Genomic DNA, 24211 nt, shown 5'->3' on the forward strand with positions numbered 1-24211 from the left:
ATCATAGATACCGGTGGTATATATAGTATATATCCCATACAACCGATTGTTCAGATAAGAAACTTTGCGCAATTTCTTCCCCATTTTAACAGTTATAAGCTTCAAATTTCACCGATTGCTTACGTATATAGTATGTATTGTTGTGTCAAAAAATCATAGAGATCGGTGATATATATAATATATATATGATGGTATATATAGTATATATATATAGTATATATATATTTTTTTTACGATTTCGGCCCCATTTTAACAGCTAGAAGCTTCAAATTTCACCAACTGTTTACGTGTATAGCATATATTGATGTCTGAAAAAATCATTGAGATCGGTGGTACACATAGTATATATCTCATACAACCGATTGTTCAGATAAGAAACTTTGCGCAATTTCTGCCCCGTTTTAACAGTTAGAAGCTTCAAATTTCACAAAATGCTTACGTATATAGCATATATTGTTGTCTGAAAAAATCATAGAGATCGGTCGTATATATATTATATACTTCATATAAACTGTCATTTTGACCCCTTTTTTACGGCTAGAATCTTCAAAATTCATCAAATTTCATCAAATAGTTACGTTTTCGTCATATATTTTTGAAATACGTGATTCGTAGTCATAGTTTTTACACGCAGACCACAAAAAACCTGAAACTTTGCATCCTCACACAAAGTACCTACCCGTTTTTTATTTTATATTTATCTTAAAAATCGTTAAGGTATGTAGATCTGTTCACTATATATTTCTTATCTTATACATCCGATTATTCGGAGATTACGAACGGGATAAGATTATTGTTCAGCCCCATTCATGAAAGGTATGAAGTCTTCGGCACAGCCGAAGACAGTCCCGTTCTTACTTGTTTTTGCTAATATCTCAAGCAATTCAAAAGTAATCGTTTAACTCAAATATCTTACGCGTTCGGAAGATTCAATATGCGCTTACAATATGGGATTATGGTTAGAAATTAACTTGATAACACTTAAATAAATTCCAGGATTCTCATCTACCCCAATATGTAACCTCGTAAGTCAACTCCTAAACCAGATAAGGCTCTGACAGTATCCAAAAAAATTTTAAGAACAGTGCGCCAGTTTTTTTGCTATCTAACTTTTTACGAAAAGAGGAAGCAGCTATTGCGTTCAAAAGATGTATGTACTTTGCTTTGACCGTGCGCTATAGTAGATGTTGACAAATGTTTCCAGTCTGTGTATCCGAGGCACCATACACTTCGTTTAGTAGATTCATCTCCAAATAACCAACAACAATAGCAGTAAGCGTAATTTTTTGTCACAGAATATGATAACCATTTACTTCGGTCATTGTTCATAAAATATTTTTCATTGTTCATATAATAAAATGAGGAGTTAAATAGGCGATTATCACTAAATTTTGGAAATTCTTTGTCGGGTATGTCAAACTTGTCTAGTTGATACGGAACAGCTAATGATAGAGCTGCAATAAAATATTTATCTAAAAAATTGTTGTTATCATAAAGACCCTTTTTGAATGGTAGTAAAATGTTTGGCAGTTCTTTTTGTTTCTCAATTTTACTATCTGCTGATGTTTCCTCCATTCCAAAAATTTACCTATGTCTGAGGAGCGCCCAGTCGGCAATGTTTGCCGCCCATTAAATCCACCACTGCCTGCCGCTTACACCCGTTGTTTTCCTGAGTGGCAGCAGCAAGTTGGAGTCAAGTCATGTATAAACAATATGCACATACATATGTGCATTAGGGTGAAACAAATTTTGTTTTATATACAAAGCTGAACTCCCTTAAAAATGTTTGTTGCACCTTCAAAATGAACACGAAATTTAAAAGACAATATATTGTAACGAACTTACTGCAAATCCTCTTATTTGCAACCTTCTGCTAAGTTCGAATCACTAAACTGTTGAATAAATAACACCACTATTCAGTAATGCAAAATAGTCTTTATTAAAGTACTTCACAATAAATAACTCTACTATTGCTCTACAGATAGCGTGCTTAATCAAAACTGATTATTGCGCCTCTACTGATGCCGCCTTTTATACTGTTTGGTTTACTCGTTGACATTTCTAGGCGGTTCTGTTCTAGAATCTACTAGTTGGTTATCTGCGATAAGTTTCTCAGCTATAACTACAGATGCACAATTTTTATGGCTTCTCTCACAGCTCATGCGCGTGTGTTTATGAGCGACACTTCCACAATTATATTGCATATCTCAGATAAGATATCTACATGCGTTTGTGCGTTTCTTCTCCGCTGCGTATACGTACATATGTGTAGACATAAGGATTGAATTATTTATTTGCATCAAGTCACAGCTTAGCATCGGCTTAGAGATGGCAGTACCCCTTAGTGTTGTTAATATTCGTAACAATATATATATATGAGTTGGTACTTCAGGGGTTTCATCCGAAATTGAAAGAATTCGAACCTACCTCATGTACTATGCTGACATACTTTACCGAAGGACCTATGTATATAAAAAAAATAGCAACAGTTTTTGAAATAAAGAGAAAGGAAGTATATCGCTACAAGTTAGAATTTTGTGAAGCGAGTTAAAAACAAGTAAGGAAGGCTAAGTTCGGGTGTAACCGAACTTTACATACTCAGTTGAGAGCTGTGGAGACAAAGTAAGGGAAATCACCATGTTGTAAAAGGAACCTAGGGTAACCCTGGAATTTGTTTGTATGACATGTATATCAAATGAAAGGTGTTAATGAGTATTTTAAAAGGGTGTGGGCCTTAGTTCTATAGGTGGACGCCTTTTCGAGATATCGCCATAAAGGTGGGCCAGGGATGACTCTAGAATTTTTTTTTTGTACGATATGGGTATCAAATGGAAGGTGTTAATGAGTATTTTAAAAAGGCGTAGGCCTTAGTTCTATAGGTAGACGCCTTTTCGAGATATCGACATAAAGGTGGACCAGGGGTGACTCTAGAATGTGTTTGTACGATATGGGTATCAAATTAAAGGTATTAATGAGGGTTTTAAAAGGGAGCGGCCCTTAGTTGTATATGTGAAGGCGTTTTCGAGATATCTACCAAAATGTGGACCAGGGTGATCCAGAACATCATCTGTCGGGTACCGCTAATTTATTTATATATGTAATACCACGTACAGTATTCCTTCCAAGATTCCAAGGGCTTTTGATTTCACCCTGCAAAACTTTTTCATTTTCTTCTACTTAATATGGTAGGTGTCACACCCATTTTACCAAGTTTTTTTCTAAAGTTATATTTTGCGTCAATAGACCAATACAATTACAATGTTTCATCCCTTTTTTCGTATTTGGTATATAATTATGGCATTTTTTTCATTTTTCGTAATTTTCGATATCGAAAAAGTGGGCGTGGTCATAGTCGGATTTCGGCCATTTTTTACATCAATACAAAGTGAGTTCAGATAAGTACCTGAACTGAGTGTAGTAAAGATATATCGATTTTTGCTCAAGTTATCGTGTTAACGGCCGAGCGGAAGGACAGACGGTCGACCATGTATAAAAACTGGGCGTGGCTTCAACCGATTTCGCCCTTTTTCACAGAAAACAGTTATCGTCCTAGAAGCTAAGCCTCTACCAAATTTCACAAGGATTGGTTAATTTTTGTTCGACTTATGGCATTAAAAGCATCCTAGACAAATTAAACGAAAAAGGGCGGAGCCACGCCCATTTAGAAATTTTCTTTTATTTTTGTATTTTGTTGCACCATATCATTACTGGAGTTGAATGTTGGCATAATTTACTTATATGCTGTAAAGATATTAACTTTTCTTTTAAAATTTGAATTTAAAAAAAATGTTTTTTAAAAAGTGAGCGTGGTCGTTTTCCGATTTTGCAAATTTTTATTAAGCAGACATAAAGTAATAAGAGTAACGTTCCTGCCAAATTTCATCATGATATCTTCAACGACTGCCAAATTACAGCTTGCAAAACTTCTAAATTACCTTCATTTAAAAGTGGGCGGTGCCACGCCCGTTGTCCAAAATTTTACTAGTTTTCTATTCTGCGTCATAAGCTCAACTCACCCACCAAGTTTCATCGCTTAATGCGTATTTGGTAATGAATTATCGCACTTTTTCGATTTTTCGAAATTTTCGATATCGAAAAAGTGGGCGTGGTTATTGTCCGATATCGCCCAGGAACCTACGTACCAAATTTCATCAAGATACCTCAAAATTTACTCAAGTTATCGTGTTAACGGACGGACGGACGGACGGACATGGCTCAATCGAATTTTTTTTCGATACTGATGATTTTGATATATGGAAGTCTATATCTATCTCGATTCCTTTATACCTGTACAACCAACCGTTATGCAATCAAAGTTAATATACTCTGTGAGCTCTTCTCAACTGAGTATAAAAATAAATACTTTATGCGTAGGGCTGATATTAACGGCCTGACCACTTCAAGTGGCCACAATTTCAAATTTTGTAGAGCACATTAAAAAATAAATAATTACTGCGTAGAGCCGACTTGAGATCAACGGCCAAAATGAAGATATGACCATATTAAAGGGTCACAAAGGCAAATTTCAAATGACTACAATGTCAACAATATTGTTGTAATAAAATCAGCTCATATTTTTTTAAAAAGTGAAAAGGTCAATTATTTTCTTCGCAACAACGCGTATTAAAATGCTAAGGTGAATTAACAGTTATATTTTATTGTGTTCGCGCAATTTTTGTGCAGTCGAAAGAAAAGACCAATTAGCGCCGATTTTATAGTTCAACTCTTTGTTAGGCTTTTACTGCAAGTCGGCATAACACCAATTAACTCATGGCCATTTGAAGTGGTCAGTGACTGGATTTGGATTCTAATTTCCGTTTACTGCAGTAACACCTACTACAGGTAAATCTTTAACCCCCTCATCTGCAGTAGTAATGCGAATATAGAAAGACGCTCCGATTAAAAAAGTATTTCTTTCGATATCCGTAGTTGGATGTAGTGGAAGCGGGAGATCTCACTGACTTGAGAGAAACGTATGCCGGAATATGTGATCTCCCTTGGTAACTCCAATTGGATTCAGTTATAGCGAAAGGGGGGTAGCTGACGCGCTTTGTTATGAAACGGCGATAATAGCTGTGTTTTTTTTCTCATCTATATACGTTTGCGCTTAAACCTTATATGGACTGCTAAGCGACAAACTTTAAATACACCTCTGAAATTGTTACGTATAAAATTAGTACTCAAAATTTCAATACGCATTATACTCAGATGTAACTGAAATATGTGTCTATGTTTCACCCTCGGCACTAATTATAAGTATTCTATGCGCGTCCACTATTTATCACAACTGCTTCAGTTATATGTTATACACAGAAATACAAGAGAGGGTTGTGTCTCCGCTTTTCGGTACACCCTGTTGCTGTAGCTAGTTGTTTAACCACAGCCGCAAGATGGGTCTCCTAAGCATTATCGAAGCGAGCATAGGTGTTTTTTTCACGCGCAAACGAAACGTATACGCGTGTAAAAAAAAACACGGCTAATAACAAATGCGGTTAGGCGAAAATTAATAATGATGATGACGTCCAAAATAGTAACCTTTCTATCCTCAACTGATGTTTACAGATTTGTTAAGTTGGACGGCTATCAAGAACAGATGGCGCTTGCTGGTATTATCGGGATCATGATAGTTTTTATTGTTGTCACCCCTCGGTCGGGGTTATGTTAGGTGTATCTTTTTGCCGTTCTCTAAGGCCATATCATTAGAGCTCCCCCACAGCAGCAGGGAGTTTCCGAGGCGGATCAGCTTTAGAAGTGGCACTAGCGTCCGTGTGTGGAAACAGATTTGCCTGACCATCAAAGCAGCCACTTGGCTATTAATAAGTGTCTGGATCTATAAAGTTGATATTTTATAAAAAACGTTGTGCAAGCCGCAACTTGCCCTCTAGTGCTAAAGTTCGGTTTGAAGACACAAGGTGATAAAATGATGCGACAGCGAGGGTTTGATACGGTTTGTTATCAATAAGTTATCGGTTTATAATCGACGTGCTATAGGCGTATTATCTATTTGTTATCAACGATTCACTGGTTTGTTATAGGTGCGTTATCAACAATTTATTTATTTTAAACAAAAAATTTCAACAATCGAAATTTATCGAAGCTCCTTTCAACAAGCCCAAAATGATTTGTTTCTTGAAATCAACCTCTGTTCAGGTTTAACTATAAACCCTGATCGAGCTCTTGGTAACTTAAAAACACAAGTTTTTTAGACTCACAGTTATACGTTTATGCATCGAACTTATCGTGTGCTCGGTACTCATGCCTAAATATGGCACTACACCAAAGCCAGTGTATCTGAAAAATCGGCCCAGTATACATAATTTATTGCTTATTTTAAATGCCTGATTATACAGAGCTGCTACTTTTTTTGCAGATGGATGGATGTCAATTCCTTCTATGCTTATCGAGCTAGATTATGTTAGAATAAATCTGAAGGTCTTTAGTCTTTTCTTTTTTGATATTGCAGGTTCACGTGATATCACAACGGGTTCTTCTGATATTCAAGTTAGCTTATATTCATCACAAGTAGCTGGAACCCAAACTAAAGAAGACTTATTTAACTATAAAGATTCAGAATCATTACCGCTCTGTGATTTTTGAAAAAAAAAAATTTAATATCTGCCCATTTAATTGGTATAGGCACAATATTAACGCATATTTACTGCCCTCGCAGAACACAAATTTCATACAATTGACACGCCTCTAGCTCTTAGGATATCACTATCAGCCCAATTCTAAACGAAAATTCCGTGCGAGTTTTCTCCCTTCTCCCATTCCTCGTATTCTAAATAAAAATTCCTTGTGAGTTTTTTCACTTCTCCCTTTCCTCCTATTCTGAACAATGTTCGAAAAAGCGGAAACCGGTTATGGGAGAAAAGTAAGTATTATGAATGTGAGGGAGAGGGAGATTTCTCTGCCATTTCATAGGAGTTTTTTCACTTGTTAAATTAAAGGGAATGCATCAAAATAGTTAAAGGAAATTGGTTATTTTAAGAAAGAACACTTATTTGTACAAATTTGTGCTAAAATATGTATTTACATTCTACCACAATATTCTCACTTCTAATACAACAACAACTACAACCACAATATTCTTTATTTTAAGTTGAAAAGTATATCATAAGCAACGGTAGAGCTCTTGGTATACAAATTTGATGCAGCCATCCAGAAATTGCGCAAGGATTTTTTAATAAGGCTTAAATAGATTTTGGCATATGATGAAGGACGAATTCAACTCAACTTGGCCGCCAGAAAATTGCTTTGCTGAATGAAAGCAGGCAACTCCGGCAGATTTGTGTTATGCGGCCGTCTTCTTCTTATGTTCCGCTGTTGATGTTGCTGTGGCACCAATTCATTACTCATTTTAGTGAATACCACATGAAATGCAATAAATACTGTGCAATGTTTATATTTTATTTCTTAATTTCCAACAAATTTGCAACAATAATTAAACTTTTCAATTTTTTAAACAAAATGAGAAATGTGCAACGAAATTTCAATTGACAAAACAGCTGACTTCGAAAATTCGAAACTCCTATTCCCCAATTATTGTTCTCCCTAGGAGAACAGAATTGGAGGAATTTTTCCGCGGGAATAAAAAAATTCGCGAGAACAAAATTCCGCGAGAATATTTAGAATTGGTCTGTATATGTATATACCTTATATATATGTAAATATATGTATAACAACAAAATCTTATATATTTACAGATAGTGCCCTAGCATGGGAGTAAATATATATATTTAAATTAACATATTTCCAAGAGAAGCTGTCATACGCATATTATTATTATATTGTAATTTTTTTTTTCTTTTGCAACACAAAGCAAGGAAAGATTACATAAAATAAACAAGGAGAGCAACAAAGCAAACTAAATGATGGATGAAACTTTGCATAGCTCAAAGCAGTCAGTGGCCTTAAGAAGTAGACCATCATCATCATCATTCGTTTAATATAAACCTATAAGGCAATCATGTAAGCAACGACATCACAATCAACCAAACCATCCTTTTACCAGTTCATCACAATGCATTTGTTACGTAATCATGGCATGTGTGTGCATCAGTAGAAATGACCGACATTTAAATGCTCGCAATTTAGTTTGTAAATGAAAAGCAAATTACCGACATCCTGCGTCTGCAATACGCACACAGCACACAAACAAACACACACGTGTAAATACGCACTGCTGATCGGCTTTGTTATGAAATTTCTGTTGTCATGAGATTTCTGCGTACGCTAAAAGATATTTTATTTATTTGTTATTATTTTTTCCCCCTTTTTGCAAGTTTTCCTCAAAGCAAAAAGCATCTATTATTGTCTTATTTTCCTATGTCTAAACTATTGTATTCTAAATATAAAATAAACACACACTCACAACTACCCCTTAGGAAAATCAATGTGAACCCTTTAGTGGTAGGTAATGGTTGTGAATTAATAAGCTTATTAATTTTTTGGGATCGAACCAGGTACACTGTTAATAACATAAATTTTATTATACACAGTTGAGCAGAGCTCACAGAGTATATTAACTTTGATTGGATAACGGTTGGTTGTACAGGTATAAAGGAATCGAGATAGATATAGACTTCCATATATCAAAATCATCAGTATCGAAAAAAAATTTGATTGAGCCATGTCCGTCCGTCCGTCCGTCTGTCCGTTAACACGATAACTTGAGTAAATTTTGAGGTATCTTGATGAAATTTTGGTATGTAGGTTCCTGGGCACTCATCTCAGATCGCTATTTAAAATGAACGATATTGGACTATAACCACGCCCACTTTTTCGATATCGAAAATTTCGAAAAACCGGAAAAATGCGATAATTCATTGCCAAAGGCGGCTAAAGCGATGAAACTTGGTAGGTGGGTTGACGTTATGACGCAGAATAGAAAATTAGTAAGATTTTGGACAACGGGCGTGCCACCGCCCACTTTTACAAGAAGGTAATTTAAAAGTTTTGCAAGCTGTAATTTGGCAGTCGTTGAAGATATCCTGATGAAATTTGGCAGGAACGTTACTACTATTACTATATATGTGCTAATTAAAAATTAGAAAAATTGGATGAAGAACACGCCCACTTTTTAAAAAAAATTTTTTTTTAATTCAAATTTTAACAAAAAATTTAATATCTTTATTGTATATAAGTAAATTAAGTCAAAATTCAACTCCAGTAATGATATGATGCAACAAAATACAAAAATAAAAGAAAATTTCAAAATGGGCGTAACTCCGCCCATTTTCATTAAGTTTGTCTAGAATACTTTTAATGCCATAAGTCGAACAAAAATTTACCACTCCTTCTCAAATTTGGTAGGGGCATAAATTCTATGACGGTAACTGTTCTCTGTGAAAATGGGCGAAATCGGTGGAAGCCACGCCCAGTTTTTATACACAGTCCACCGTCTGTCCTTCCGCTCGGCCCTTAACACAATAACTTGAGCAAAAACCGATATATCTTTACTAAACTTAGCCCACGTACTTACCTGAACTCACTTTATCTTGGTATAAAAAATGGCCGAAATCCGACCATAACGACGCCCACTTTATCGATATCGAAAATTACGAAGAATGAAAAAAATGCCATAATTCTATACCAAATACGAAAAAAGGGATGAAACATGGTAACTGGATTGGTTTATTGACGCAAAATATAACTTTGGAAAAAACTTTGTAAAATGGGTGTGACACCTACCGTATTAAGTAGAAGAAAATGAAAAAGTTCTACAAGGCGAAATCAACAGCCCTTGGAATCTTGGCAGGAATACTGTTAGTAGTATTGCATATATAAATAAATTAGCAGTACCCCACAGATGATTTTCTGGATCACCTGGTCCACATTTTGGTCGATATCGCGAGGACGCCTTCACATATATATCTAAGGGCCACTCGCTTTTAAAACCCTCATTAATACCTTTAATTTGATATCCATATCGTACAAACACATTCTAGAGTCACCCCTGGCCCACCCTAATGGCGATATCTCGAAAAGGCGTCCACCTATAGACCTAATGCCCACTCCCTCTTAAAATGCTCAGTAACACCTTTCGTTTGATACCCATATAGTACAAACATTCTAGAGTCACCCCTGGCCCACCCTAATGGCGATATCTCGAAAAGGCGTCCACCTATAGACCTAATGCCCACTCCCTCTTAAAATGCTCAGTAACACCTTTCGTTTGATACCCATTTCGTACAAACATTCTAGAGTCACTCTTGGTCCACCTTTATGGCGATATCTCGAAAAGGCGTCCATCCATAGAACTATGGCCTACTCTCTCTTAAAATACTCTTTAATACCTTCCATTTGATACACATGTCATACAACCACATTCCAGGGTTACCCTAGGTTCATTTTCCTACATGGTGATTTTCCTTATTTTGTCTCCATAGCTCTCAACTGAGTATGTAATGTTCGGTTACACCCGAACTTAGCCTTCCTTACTTGTTATAATTTTATTTTGAGGTGATTAACTATAAATGATTGTTTGACCTTCCACTACTGTTATATAAACTCTTTTTAATTGAAAATTATTTTCTATTTTTTAGTTCAGTTAGCTATAAAAGGGTGTTTTTTAGTCTTTTTAAACTATTATTTATTTTTAATTTTTTAGTTCAAGTGATTTTAAAAGTTTTAGTTGAGAGTGATGAAACCTCGAAACGCCAGCGATCCATGGATGAATCCAGCCCACGGCACCGAAAAGGGCTAAGACGCAGGGAGGCTGGATGCGGTCTTTCGCCGAAATTGCCAAGGGTCGGCAAATCATTGGCATTATAAACGAGAGCAGCGAAGATGGCAGGATCCCGAAACAACAGTGGAAGGGGATCGAGGCCGCGCTCGCTATGGTGGTCGTAAAGGTCACGAAAGACAACCCTGGTCCACCGCTAGCTTACACCGATGCAGGGTGCTTCCAGGGCCATGTCAAGCCTGTGACGACGCCAGGTCGGTAAACTTCTATAGGGCCTCCGTCAAGCTGATAGTGGTGGTATATCCGGCGCGCGCCTTAAGGTGGTGGACGCGTGATATCCCCTCAGGACCAAGGGCTAGAGGGTGGGTTCCAGTGGCGCCAACGGACCCAGCTGACATCCTGAAGCTGCTCCAGTATTATCCAGTATTAATCGCCGGGGCCGGATGGAATTTTTCCAGTTCAGCAACAGTATACTGCCGAACTTATAAGGCCCTGGATAAAAGGGATGTTTATAGGTTGTCTTAGGCTCAATTACGTACCAACGTGGTCGTTATCCCCATGGCAGGGAAAACCTCCCACTCTAAACCAAATGATTATAGGCCTATAAGCTTATCTTCTTTTCTGCTAAAAGTACTCGAAAGACTCCTAGAGGACTAAATCAGGAGGAGGATTGAGCCATCGCTTCTTTCGCAAGCTCAACATGCCTATACTAAGGGTAGGTCAACTGACACGGCCTTGCACTCAGTGGTATCCGTTATCGAAAGGTCACTTGACCTCAAGGAATACACACTGGTGGCATTTCTAGATATAGCGGGTGCCTTCAACAACGTTCTCCCTGAGGCCATCACCTCGGCGCTGGCCGATCTGTGGCTTGACGCGTGCCTGGGAGAGTTTATATCCAATCTGCTTATGCGTAGGCAGATCCAAACTGAGCTAGGTGGATGCGTGATCCGCAGACCGTTCGGCAGAGGCACTCCGCGGGGCGGCGTTCTCTCTCCGCTACTTTGGGTGGTTACCGTCAACCAACTACTACGCCTCACGGAGGCAGAAGGTCACCAAGTGATCGCGTATGCAGATGAAATATGAGTCACCATGCGGGGGAAATTTCCGCAAACTCTTTGCAATCTAATGGAAGGGGAACTATCCAAAATTTTGCACTGGGCCACAGCCACAGGTTTGGAAGTCAACCCGGATAAATCCGAGCTTGTCTTCTTCACAAGGAGGTACACAGTACCAAATCTTACACCGCCAAGAATTGGGGGTACGTTCTTAGCGTTTAGCGATGAAGCCAAGTATTTGGGAGTCATTCTGGATAGGAAGCTGTTATAAAGTGACCATATAGTGGAGCGATCCAAGAAGGCAGCAGCAGAGCTGTTCACCTGCAAGAGGGCAATTGGCACCTCCTGGGGATTCTCCCCTAAGGTGACCTACTGGATTTACACAGCCATTATGCGTCCGATTCTTCTTTATGGTGCCTTGGTCTGGTGGCCTGCACTAGCTAAAAGTACCTATCTTAAAATGCATCAAAAGGTGCAACGCAGCTCGGAGCTCTGCATTACCGGGACTCTCGGCTCCACTTCAGATTCCGTTAGATACATACATTGATACATAGATACATAGATAGATACAGGCCAAGCTAATAAAAGCGTTTTAAAAAGGGCTCCAGTATGCTCTTTCGTAGATGTGCCATGCATCCACTTCTATCATTAATAAAGGAATGCGTTTTTCGCATTATGTGCAAGGTTTAGATTTGACTATGGCCATTTGGGGTGGTCATAAATTCAATTGACCTTATGTCCTTTAACCTTATGTCACCCCACCATCACATTATTGCATTTGTATCGAGCCTTGATACGTTTGCAAAGTTTCAATCAAACTTATGGCCATTCAAAGTGGTAATAAGGCCCATTGACCTTATCGCCGTTGACTTTATGTCACCACACCATCACATTAATGCATTGTCATCGAGCCTTGATACGTGTGCAAAGTTTCACTCAAACTTATGGCCATTCAAAGTGGTAATAAGGCCAATTGACCTTATGGCCGTTGACCTTATGTCAACTCACCATCACATTAATGCATTGCCATCGGTCCTTGATACGTACGCAAAGTTTCAAATTAATCAGGCTTCTAGAAACCGGTAAAAATTAAGCTCAAAATTTCCGTTACATAGATACAGGCCAAGCTAATAAAAAGTTTTTTAAAAGGGTAGAAACTTTTTGGTTTTTATTACAGATATTAGAGAGTAATGGAAAAATGGGCATCTATTACAGACGATCTTACAACGTTTTTAAAGTTTTGAATAAACGTCAAAGTTTTACTACGCTTTTTACTTTTTCAAAACATACGAAAATTTTCTTCCATTTTCTATAAACGTCCAAACTTTACTACTTTAACTTTTTTAACGACAAAGTTTTTCCACTTTCCAAAATTTCAGTGTTTTTTCTAGAAATGTCAATTAAATTAAAAATTCCTCTCCATAAATGCCAACATTTTACTACTTTTTAAGCTTTTTCAATGAATGTCCACTTTTAGCTTTTCAATAAACATGAGAATATTGAGACTTTTTCTATCAATGTCAAAGTTTTACCACGTTTTTCAGTTTTTATAAAAATTTACACATTTTAGTAATCTAATATATAAAATTCTTCTGTCACGGTTTTAGAGACTTAACTCCTCCGAAACGGCTGAACCGATTCTCTTCAAATTTTGTGAGCATATTGGGTAGGTCTGAGAATCGGCCAACGTCTACCTTTTTTTCGCTACCTGCATAGGGTCTTGAGATCAACACGTGGACCCGGGTACCCCTAGAATGTGTTTATACAATATGGATATCAAATGAAAGCTGTTGATGAGTTCTATAGTACAGGATAATTTTCATACCCCTGGGTCACTAGGGTCTCGAGATATAGGCCAAAACGTGGACCCGGATACCCCTAGAATGTGTGTGTTATGGATATCAAATGAAAGCTCTTGCTGAGAGCTCTAAAGTTCATTGTGATATTCGTTTTAGTCGCATCAACCTGGCAAAACTGATAAATATGCATGCGAAGCCGAAATAAAGACGAGAATTAATAATACCCACATACCTATTTACATTCGTCCTATTCGATTTGCCTGAAATTTCGTATATAAATTTGCCTATATTAGTATTTACGATGTTTTTTTCCGGGAAGTATACCAGAGACTGACTGGGACTGGGATTAGGACTAGGCCTGGGACTGAGACTGAGACTCGGAGTGGGACTGGGGCTGAGACTCGGAATGGTACTGGAACAAAATACATACCACCCTCTGGGACTGGCACTAAGAGATGAAGAAGAAGAAGAAAAACTTCAGAGAAGAGAAAAGAGAGAAGGAGACTGAGAAAGAGAGAGATAGAAGGAGACGAAGATGGAGATGAAGCGTAAAAGACGGAGGGAGGAGTGAATAAAATGATTAGGAAAAAGTGTAGAAGGGTAGGGCAGAGTTAGACGGAAAAAGCTTATTAAAATGTATGCAAGTAAGCCAAATTTAGGGCAGAACAACGTCTGCCGGGTCTGCTAGTATTTCTATAGAAATCAAAATGCTTACTAATTTTTTTACTTTTTTAATAAGTATTAAAGTTTAACAAATTTTCTAAGATATTTCGATAAATTCCAAAGTTTTGATAGTTTCTCAATACGTATCAAAATTTTACTACTTTTCTTTCTTTTTCAATAAATTTCAAAGTTTTACCAATTTCGTAACATTTGCAATAAATGCAACACGAATCCTTCAGAACGAATAGGAATACGATTTGGGCGATAGAAAAAGAATGGGGATTAAGACTGAATGAAAAGAGAAGCAAGACGATGTGCTTAAAAAGGAATAGTTTACGTAAATATAAGAAGAGGCAGTAGTTAAATATAAATAAGCACGTGAGGTAAACAAGGAATATCGAGAACCCGACGTGGCCTATCAAATCGTTCGCAAGATAGTCGGGCCAGTACCTCAACGCTGTTTGTTGCCAGAAAGTAACGGATCCTTAACCGGAAAAAGCATATTCAACTTTTAATTCATCCATGCCTTTTACTAAGCTTTAATTCATCGAGACGCTTCACAATGGTTAGAATTTCCTGATCGATAATTCAGGACCAACGAAAGAGTGGCGTTTAAAGAACTTAATAGAATCAACGGAATTCTATAAGAGTTCAATCGTATAGATAAGGTTATGCAGCGGGAACAAACCACACATTCTATGACTTTGCCATGTTAAAGTTATTTCTGACAGGATTCATGCATTCACATACATACGATTGTACACATATATATGTATGTGTGCAGTTGCGTATACGCCACGTAGCTCAATGAGTTCTGCCGCTATTTACACAATATTACTGTCAGCAATGTCATCGATAATAAATAATTATATTTAATGCTTTGCCACATGCCACATGCATTTATTCAACATTTTATATTGTATTTGATACAAATGAATGTGCATAATAGGGAAAGCGCTTTCTCAAACATTTTTGTTTTTTTCATATGAAATGCTACCCCATTTTTTTAACCTAAGCATATTTGTGTTTGGAATTTCCTATATGCTTTGAGTGTATAAATCATTAATTTTATTCCGGCTTATTTATCAAGAGAACTTTCATATTAAATTAATATACCCATATGAAAAGAAGCACAAATCCCTATAAATATGTATGTATGTATGTATGAGTGCATATACAAGTATGTCTATATATGAATACCCGTTAAAAAAAATTGATGGTTTGAGTAAGAAGTTTACAACATAAATCCTTGAATTTGTATTATGGTGTATGCAACAATTCTAATATTAAATATAATTTGTTTGCCTCCCTACTTGGTCGTTGTGGCAACATAAAGCCATATTATGTCAGGGGGGTGTAATCACTAATGCTTCGCATGCGAATTTTCCTGAGCCCCATTTCGATTACAGCAATCCAACCATATACAGATGTGATTTCACATTAGGGTAACCTAATTCCTTAAGCATGACACCATCCAATAAGCAATTTCTATTCGGATTAAGGCTATAGGCTGCTAAGATATCTTTTTCGTGGATCAGTTAATATCCATGCTAAATTAGTGCTGCCTATAATATTATCGGACTGATCACTGTGGACAATATCTTACCAGTACCTTCATAAGAGCTCCACTAGATTTCGAAAGTTTGTTTGTCTCCGGGAATGCCCATCTTAAATTCACCATCGTACATAGCGCTGCATAGCTTTGGTTCTAGGGACGCCTCCCTGAGGAACGCCATCATTGATGTAGTGCCTTCTTACTCCCTTATCCGTATCAAGCAGGAGTACTCTGCCGCTTATTATGCAAGCATATGCATGTAAGCAGATGTACCACAGTTTCGTAGCGCTGTCATTATCTGCATCCCGTTAACAGTGTTAAAAGTATTCCTAGTGTTCAAAGCAATCAGTGCAGAGAGCTTTCTTTTCCTTTGTCCTCCGGTTGTATCCTCACAAGCTATATTGAAACCGTGGCGCTAAATTTTCGAGATCCAGTGAAACTGATTATTTTACAAGCCGTCTGAGCTTCCCATAGTCTGCTGTAATCGCTGCCTAATAATACTTTCGAAAATCTTCCTCAACAAAAGTAACACACAAAGATGCCTGTAAGCGGACGGTGCTCGGTTTTCAGCTACAGGATCAAGCTTTGAAGTTTCCATGTTTTTTTTTTCCATTCTTTGAAGAGATGTTTAAATACTCTTATCGCTGTGTGATGGGCAATATTTGGCGCTCCACCGGGAGTGCAGCACCTCCTTCTCTGGATAGTTCCTGAAATTTTGTGTCGAAAAAAGAGTTTCAGTGCTACTCATGAAAATATAGAATATGTGGCTGAGATATCTACTCCTCAATGGCCGTCACGGTTTTGTAACCAACGCGAACGAATTAAGACCGACACCATCCATTAGTTCGTTTAGGCACACCCTCCTGCTCTTTTTACTTCAGCACGATCGCACGCTATACATCGTGACTGGGTTATTTGAATTTATCTTCCATACAAAATCAAATATATATATTGCTTTCATCTCCTTCATTGTTGTTTGTTCGATGGTATTCCTCGTGAAATTTCCACACGTTATAAGCTTATAGCATCGACGTCCTCAGACATACAATTTAATTCTCACTCTCTCTCTCTCTGGGATAAAAACTTCCTTATAAGTATTTTGCAGTGCTTTGTTTTAAGACACTTCTTCTTTGCCATAGGAAGCCTTATGCATAAGGCCGCTGGGTAATTTTTATTTCTTGAATGCAAGGCTTAACACTGTAGACTCATTCAGTGCATAGGGTTGTATTTGTGTCCCGATTACACGCCTCGCTTACCGAAAATGACATTGCTCATTACGTTTGCTCTAAACTTGGTGTTGCACCCACTAGTAACATCAATGTGTATAAATTTAACTTTAAATATGAGAGAGACATCTCCTCATTTAAAATATCCCTTTCAGATGAATATTTCGATAAGGTACTTGATTCCTCTTTTTGGCCCAAGCATACTGTGGTTCACTTGCTCACGAGAAAGGCGAGGGCCGAACCTGTTTTATTACAGCCAAAAAACGGTATGACGAACACAGTAATAACAACACAAAGGTAATTGCTGATCTGTCCCGTCTTCTCATTAATTATCAAAATGTTCGTGGTTTACGATCAAAACTTGTTCCATTCTTCCTTAATTCTTTCAACTTTTCTGCACAAGTTGTAGCTTTTACGGAGACCTGGCTAAAGCCTGATAATTACAATTCTGAGGGTTTTTCAAATAAATATGCTGTTTATTGGCGTGATCGCATCTCTAGAGCGGGAGGTGTCCTTATTGCTGTTGAATCTAACCTATCGTCTGAGTTGATTTCGCTGGACAATATCTCTCATATCGAATTCATAGCAGTTAGGCTTTCATTCGGTAGCTATAGCGTAATTGTTTGCTGTTCGTATATACCACCTCGTTCGGATATGGATGTTTATGCTAGTCATAGCTCGGCCTTCTGTGATTTGCATTCGCAGTTGGGAGATAACGATCGACTTGTTGTTGTTGGTGACTTTAACTTGCCAACAGTTAGTTGGGTTAATATAAGTGATTCAAACTTTTTAACTCCCACTGCTCAACATGAGTTTCTCAATTGCTTGTTAGACTCATCTCTTTTACAGATTAACAATGTTCCAAATAGTGGAAATAAAATGCTGGATTTAGTATTTGTGGATGGCTCTGTGGGTACTGCCCTTACGCAAATACCACCTTTATCCCTTCCAGAAGACCCTCTTCACCCTACGCTAGAGATATCACTTGATATCAGTCTACCCCGTAGGATTCAAGTACAGTCTCGTCCCCGATCTAGATGCTTCTACAAAGCGAATTTCATTATGCTCAATGATCTGTTGGCTTCCCATAATTGGTCGGATCTCTATGCTTGCACTGATGTCGATTCGGCTATCTCTATATTTTACAGTACGCTTGATAGCTTCTTTGATACCTGCATTCCTACTCGCTATACCCTATGTTCGAATAAGCCCCCTTGGTTTTCAAGGCAACTTATCAGACTTAATAACATCAAATCTAGGCTTTATAAGAGGTTCAAGAAATCTGGAGCATCTGCAGACCTCTCTAGATATCTAATAGCTCGTTCTAAATTTCACCGTCTTAATCAGCTTTGTTATAAAAATTACTTGAGTTGTTGAAAATCCCAATTTTTTAGAAGTCCAAAAAAGTTTTACAGTTTCGTAAATTCAAAGCGGAAAACTTCTGGGTATCCTTCCTCATTAACCTTTGGAGGTAAAAAAGCTTGCACTGATGACGACGTTGCTGAACTATTTTCTGAGTTCTTTAAGTCCACGTATTCATCCAGTGGTTTTCATTCTGGTCAATATCCCTTTCGCTTAGATAGCTCGAATTACATTAGGAATCCTGCTATTGATGGTAATATTGTTCTTCAGAGTCTTCAATCTTTGAAGCCCACCTTTTCTCCGGGACCGGACGGTGTTCCTAGTTGCGTGCTTAGGTACTGCGCCGAAAACATGTATGAGCCTTTTTTTAAATTATTTGAGCTATCTCTGGGATCTGCGTCATTCCCGGCACTTTGGAAACAGTCTTTTATTATACCTCTGCATAAAAAAGGTAGTAGGTCAAAAGTTGAAAACTACAGGGGTATTGCTAAACTTTCAGTCATTCCTAAAGTCTTTGAACAGATTGTCACCAATCAACTGCAATATCAGTGTTCTAGTCTTTTATCTCCATGTCAACACGGTTTTATTCGTCAAAGGTCTACCACTACAAATTTGCTTGTATTCACCTCTATAGTTATGGAAGGATTTTTAGCGAACAAGCAAACGGATGTCATCTACACGGACTTCAGCAAAGCATTTGATACCGTCAACCACGAGTTGCTTATTCATAAGCTTGATTTACTGGGCTTTCCGTTTCACCTATTAATGTGGCTGAAAAGCTATCTTTCTAACCGGACCCAAAAAGTCCTGTTCAAGTGCAATCTGTCGGAATCGTTCGGAATTTCCTCCGGCGTACCCCAGGGAAGTCATCTAGGCCCTTTGCTCTTTGCCCTTTTCATTAATGACTTGCCACAGACAATATTATATTCCCATACTATAATGTATGCGGATGATGTAAAACTTTGCTACACTTACTGTCCTACCTATTTGAGTTCCTTGGATCTTCTTCAGGCCGACTTGGACTCGTTCCAATGTTGGTGCACAACAAATTTACTAGCTTTAAATTGCTCTAAATGTAAGCATATGACATTTCACCGAGTGAAGCCAGCATTGAAATCTTATGTAATAGATGGTACGCCTTTGGAGCGTATATCTATTGCAAATGATCTAGGTGTCCTTTTTGATCCGAAATTAAATTTTAACATGCATATTTCATCTATAGCCAACAAAGCGTTGGGTTTACTTGGATTTGTTAAAAGATGGGCTAAAGAGTTCGATGATCCGTACCTCACTAAGGTTCTTTACACATCGCTGGTTCGTCCAATACTCGAGTATTGCTCATGCGTTTGGTCCCCTGTTTCTCAAAAGCATATAAAGCGTCTTGAGTCAGTTCAAAAGCAATTTTTGATATTTGCATTGCGCGGCCTTAATTGGGACTCAAGTCTCCACCTTCCTCCATACAGAAGTAGACTTCTTCTTATTAACTTACCCACTCTGGAAAATCGGAGAATATTACTGGGGGTATTGTTCATCCATAAGCTCATTATTGGAGAAATTGATTCCGCGGACCTCCTCAGCCGCTTGTTTTTTGCGGTCCCCCCTAGAGTATCCAGACACTACGTTCCTTTCTATTTACCCCTTTGTCGACGAAACTTTGCTAAAAATAATCCTCTTCTTATCTGGTGCGCGCACTACAATGACTTGTATAGCTGCATCAGTCTTGAATGTACTTTTGCCACTATATGTAATGCAATACTTGCCTATCTAATTTAAGAGATACAAGCTAATTTAATTTGCCGTCATTTTATTCCTTCGATAAAAAACAGGAACTATCTCGCTTAAGGATGGAGGAACATTTATCAACATGTATCATTAAGAAGGAACAAGACAGTAATGTGTTGATTGGAATCTGGTGCATTCCAACAACGTAAAAAACATGCTTTTTCATGAGTCACTAACCGGAATCGTATGCATTCCGGCAGTATAATCTTATGGGTCAGGCATCGAGCTGATTAGAATCCGGTGCATTCCAACAACACAGGTCATGTTACTTTTTTATGCCTTGTGATGGCGTATCCTCATTACACTACTCTTAGCACTGCCGGATTCCCATGACATGCTGATTGGAATCTTGTTGCATTCCAACAGGGAGATTGGAATCCACTGCATTCCGAAATCATGCTGAGCGGAATCTGATGCATTCCGCCAGTATAAGATTTCGGCATAAGATCTTATTTCTGCTCATATTTCTTATTATTATTATATTCTGAAATTAAATAGTAATGTTCATTAATATTTCTTTGTTTGTAATATAACATTGTTGAAAGCTCGATATATCTTAAATTTTATCTTTTGAGTTGTATATTTATATATCTTTTATATTATGCAGTCGACCATAGTTTGTCGTCGACTTTAAATAATAAATAAATAAATAAATAAATATGAGGTTCTTACGGACGGTTTTTTTTGGTGGGCATGTGCGTAGGCCACGTGTACATATGTTAGATTAAATGCCCGTATTAAAAACCCATGTCAACGTTTGACTAGAAATTTATGAGGTTTTTATTGTTTAGCCAACAATTCATTGAATCAGACATGCTTAAAGCCTAAAGAGTTATTTATAGCCATTTAATGCTTTGACGTTTCGAATGGCGTGAAACAAAAACAACTGATTTACAATTTTTGTATTGAAATTGGAATATTTATGTTTGGCTAATTTATATTTGATTCCATATATTATATCGGAAAGCCTAAAATATATCACGGCATTTATTAAAATATAGCAAACTAGTTAATTATGGCGCTTCCTTTTCTGGAAAAAATGTTACTCTCATGTTCCACTTCTAAATTCTAACTTTTGAACTAGGTCACTTGGATCTCTGAAAATTGGCCGAATTTCTAAGAAATCGTATCCCTTCTGTTATTCAGTGAGAAATATTTTTAGAAACGGACACGCAAACTTACGAAAGAGTTGAGAAGAACCGACAAAGCGGTATTACTTTCAGAAAAGAGAACGCCATTTGTTTTATAAAACCTTTGTTGTGATGGTGTAGCCTTTGTATATGCTGGTAATAAGTAACCGGCAAAATAAGGTGGCTCACTCGTACCCTGTGCATCAGGGGCCAAGTGTTTATCGATGCTAATAGAACAAACCCGTACCTAGCAATATTAATAAAAATGGGGTGAGAAAACGGTCTTTCGTTGTATTGTACAAAAATGCAGCTTCCTCAATATAACATCTTCCATATTTTAAAATAGTCTGTTGGCCGAAAAACACGAAACCAAATTACTCGCACTTTCATTGATAAATGTGTGTCTTTTAATATTGATTCGCGCCATTATCATCTGTAAACCGAGATACACACACACCTTCGTGTATAAAAAAAAGTACGCTTAGTGACACAACAAATGTAAAACCTCCGAAGAGGTTTTAGGCCGAGCTTCTCTTCCAATTTGCTCATGCTCCTTATAATTTTTCCTACAAATTGGCGGGACGGGAACTATTTGTATTTGTGCCGATTTCGAATGGCATCTGCAATGTAGACGAATTTTCACTGAGAGCTTTTCATAGCAGAAATACACTCACTGCCACTCCCGAGGAGCGACGCTGTTTAAAAAAATGTTCTTCTATTTGAAAAACCCTGTTTCCAAAATTTTGAAGTTGCTTTGCCCGGGGCGTGAACCCATGATTTTCGGTGTGGTAGGCGGAGCACGCTACCATCACACCACGGCGGCCGCCTAGTGACACACCAAAGGAGCATTATTCTCACGATGCTGCCGCGCAGTATAAGCACATTGCGAGCTCACTAATCACCGCCACTAGGAAAAATTATAATTTTATTACCCGGATAGTCGCATCAATTCATTTGATATGAGCCTTATGGGAAGAAACTAGAGGAAAAAGAAATGGAAATGTTATAAAGATATTGCCGAAAGAGCCCCATTGACTTTAAACTAAACCACAACTTTCAAGTTTCAAGCATTGTGCTAATATCACACTGGGTATAGAATATAGATCGGTATAGGCTTCACCGGCATTTTGTAAAGAGCTGCAATTCCCTTTTCTTTTTATATAGTACAGCGAAGTTTTCTCATAGTTTTAACCCTTTTGAGAGAACCATTTTGAGACAAAATTGTCTTTGGCATTTGTTTCGGACTAAGCTTTACACCCATCCAATCAAAACTGTAGTTAAGGTAGATTCAGATTAGAGATTAAGAAAAGATTAGATTAGAAAAAAAGAAATGCGTTGAACCTGTGCAAACAATTTTATATATGGAGAATTCCAAATTTCACCTAGATTGGATCGCGCCGAAAATAGGTTAGAATGAACTGGCCAGTCAATAGAGACCTCACATAGACTGAAAGTGTCTATAGTGCTACCAAAACTGGTTTGATTACCAAGTGGAAAAGTAACAATTAGCTAGCGTGGACTTATGTATATTGTGACGAATATTAGTGACACTAAGTGATACTCACATCACTAAGTCCTATATGTTATCTGAGATGCTCCCAAAGGTGGGCAATTATCTATGGAAGTGTTACTCACATGTGCACGCGGATATGGGGCGCTATACACGTGCATCTGTGGTTTAAATTTTGTTGCTGATAAGTAACTAGTAAATTCTAGAATTATGTCAACGAGGAAACCGAACAGTATAAAAGCAGCTACAGTTGAGACACGAAAATCAGTTTGGTTTAAGCAAGCTATCAATTGCGGAGTATAAGTGTTATTGAGAAGTACTTTAATAAAAGCCATTTTGCATTATTGAATAGTGGAGTTATTTATTCAACGGTTTAGTGATTCGAACGTTAGCAGAAAGTTGCAAATGAGAGGAATTTCAGTAAATTCGTTACAATATTATACAATAAATCCGTCCTCTTTGCAAATACTAGAAGTTGTCTAGGACCTTACTCAATTCCTGCTTCGAGATGTGGCAACTCTGTCGCTCTTAGTAGCAGCTGCCTTGACCTTGCGAGAATAGCACACAATTATAGAACTTGCTCAATCGTTTCTTCTTCCAGCTTTCAGTTCTTTATCTACTATTACTGACGACGCCTAACATATAAGCATGTGACGTCAGAAGGCAGTGTCCGTGAGCCTTAAGTGTTCTCCCTTTAGAGATATGAGCAACTTTGTAAGTCTAACGTCTTAGAATTTCCACATGATCTTAGAAATTTTTCAGCTCTATGCTATTATCCATGGCTCTCTTGTTGAATGGATCATATGCAACTCCTGTTTACTTTTGATTTCAGCCAAGTGGACTGGACTTCTAGCTTCGATTCATCGAGAGCTGTACTATTCTTTGTCAACTCGTTGGCCTTTTTGTTACCTTTTGTAGCTTTATGATCATTTATAGTTTGTTTTTAATCATTGCACTCAGACAATGAAGCAAAATATATCTGCTTACATTTTTAGCGCATAACTGTATATAGAGCCCTATCACGAACGGATTAGGAGTCTCACCGCTTTTAGACAGAACATTATCAGTCTAACTACAACAAAACATTTTCAGAGAACATGAACTGGTATTTCACCTTCCAGTTCACAGGATTTGCGGGCTTTTTGTCGCATTAGTTTACCTTATTTCTGTTATATTGCAGATTATAATGTCCTTCTTTATAACCATTTAGAGTTCTAAAGCCCCCGCTACCCAAATTAAAGTCTTTGGCTGATACTTTTTTTGGCGAGGCTATTAACAATTTGATTTGTCTTTGTCCTTGGACGTCAATTCAAAGCTTCTTGAGCCCTTTTGTTTAGCATTTATTCGTATTTTGGTAAGCCCAAAGAAAGGGTATGGCCTAAAAAATTCTGCTATAGCAAACTGTTTGATAATTTGGTCTGTCTGTCAATTACCACCAT

General features: G+C 37.6%; 1 protein-coding gene across 1 annotated transcript in view; it reads left to right on the forward strand.

Annotated features, from left to right (window-relative positions):
- 5-HT1A (5-hydroxytryptamine (serotonin) receptor 1A) overlaps positions 1 to 24211 on the forward strand; it is a 407259-nt gene that overhangs the window by 108592 nt on the left and 274456 nt on the right. The window lies entirely within an intron of this gene.

This window comes from Eurosta solidaginis, chromosome 3 (genome assembly GCF_040869045.1).
Source record: "Eurosta solidaginis isolate ZX-2024a chromosome 3, ASM4086904v1, whole genome shotgun sequence".
Classification (NCBI taxonomy): Eukaryota; Metazoa; Arthropoda; class Insecta; order Diptera; family Tephritidae; genus Eurosta; species Eurosta solidaginis.